The sequence below is a fragment of the Notolepis coatsorum genome (genome assembly GCF_963971535.1).
Source record: "Notolepis coatsorum genome assembly, chromosome: 6".
Taxonomy (NCBI): Eukaryota; Metazoa; Chordata; class Actinopteri; order Aulopiformes; family Paralepididae; genus Notolepis; species Notolepis coatsorum.
Window position 1 is genome coordinate 184,026,610 of NC_140170.1, and position 2,418 is coordinate 184,029,027.

Below are 2,418 nucleotides of genomic sequence, written 5' to 3' on the forward strand. Positions count from 1 at the left end.
CATTCCAAACATTCTGTACAAGGCCTCTATTGATTCTGTTTGCGGTTCTGAGGAGGAGGCGAGGTGAGCCAGGTGGCGCACCACCTTAACACTACAGAAAGGTTAACCCTTTACTATCACACTACAGAAGGTGTAGTGTGGTAGTGAAAGGTTAATCGTCTGTAGTGTGACAGTAAAGGGTTAACCTTCTGTAGTCTGATAGTAAAGGGGTAACCGTCTGTAGTGTGGTAGCGAAAGGTTAGCCGTCTGTAGTGTGGTAGTGAAAGGGTAACCTGCTGTTGTGTGCAGTGAAGGGGATAACCTTCTGTATTGTCACAGTGAAGGGGTTAAACCGTTTCGGTAGTGCGGCAGTGAAAGGGTTATTATGAGGTTAATTCATTGACTTTATTAGCATCTGCGTTAAAACAACGGCTACAGCAAAAAATACTAACTCTCGCCCACCAGTATGCAGTCAAACATTCTTGCCACTCGTGGGTTTGACTGCGAATCCATTGAATCTCGAAAACGACCGTGTTCATCTCCAGAAATCTCACAGTTTGTGTTTGCATGACACCTGCTATACCGTCTCAGTGACACCTTTTTACAAAATACCTTCTGTAGAGAAGACTCCCGTGCTTTCACTTTGAAAGAAAAATTATTCACATTTTATTTCAACAGTTTCTCCTATAGTCAATAATGATAAAACAATTCAATAAAATAACGATAAATAAATCACGTGCTAGAGTCAGTTGAGGTACAATAGCACACCTGAGAGAACCGTCACATTGAAAAACAAACACATGTTCAAAATAGCCTCGTTTGAAATGTCAATTCGTCGGCTTGTACAGATATATCAGCTAGTACACATCAGTCATACAATAGGTGAGTAATATATTAAATACATTACGAGTGTCATTTTAAATACTATATCTGTGTTTAAGAGCTAATAAACCTATATTAGGGACCGCGGGATGAAGAAACGGCAAATGAGTAGCATAATATTCCAAGATAAATTTCACTATACAACTATATATACATAATAAAACATGTGCATAAAGACATTAGCAACTTGAGAGGCCAGAGAGTGGGACCTATATAAACACATGTACCATCCAATAGCATTTGTGAGGCTGAACAACAGGACACATTGACATGTAAATGTGCTTAAAAAAATGTAATAAACATTTACAGACTTTTTTTTAAATAGCTAAAAGCTAAAAGTGATGTTGTAATTTTGCAACTGGGGGCCTCGCAGAGTAAACACCTCTATTAAAAATCATCACCACATTTGAGAAATGATCTTCAGGGTTAATTTCAGTGCTGTCAATTTCTGTCACAAAAGATTTGCGTTTGTGTGTGAATACAGACATTAAAAGGTATGTGGGCGGACACTCTCAGGCCTTGTATACAGGCCATAGGTCAATTATTTGTTTAAATTAAGTTAGTATCCAGTTAGTATCCATTTCAGAATGCAATTTTACCCAGGTCGAGTGACCCGATAGTTAGCATCGCTCAGATTCTGGAACTTTCCACCCGATGTCCAGTATGTAGGTATGTCTAACATGGTTAGCATGGTTAGCATGGCTAGCATGGCTAGCATGGCTAGCATGCTAACATGGTGTGACTGGGTGATCTACAGTATCAGCTATGTAAATTACACAAATGCTGTGTGTGAGTGTGTGCGCACGCGTGTGTGCAGGGGTGTAGCTCCAGATTCTGGGCCCACATGAAAGAATGTATTTGTAGGCCCCCAGTGAATGCGGAGCGCGCGTAAGCGCGCGAGCGGAATTTTTTTTTGGCCATTTTTTTATTGATGAAAACGCATAATATGGTTTTTACCTATACATTCGGATCAGCAGTTCAGCACCTGCACTGTTGGTGGGTGAGCCTAGTAAAGGATGTCGCATTGCGTTCATCTTCAATGAATGGACCAATGCAATAGTCTACCAAAGCCCCCCCTCTCTCTCTATATATCTCACACACACACACACACACACACACACACACACACACACACACACACACACACACACACACACACACACACACACACACACACACACACACACACACACACACACAACACACACACACTTCAGAAACAAACATAGTATCAATGAGAGCATCAATAAATACACCTGAGTGATGTCTAGTAAAAAAAAAAAAAAAAAAAAATTTGCAGTGCTGGGCCCTTGGAATCATCCTAAGCTACCCCCCCCAGCTACGCCCCTGCGTGTGTGTGTGTGTGTGTGTGTGTGTGTGTGTGTGTGTTTGTGTGTGTGTATGAAAGAGAGGGAGAGATGTCTACGTATTTTCTCATTTCTTCAATCTGCATGATTCTGTAAATTACACAAATGGTGTGTATGTATGTGTGTGTGTGTGTGTGTGTGTGTGTGTGTGTGTGTGTGTGTGTGTGTGTTTGTGTGTGTATGTATGTAT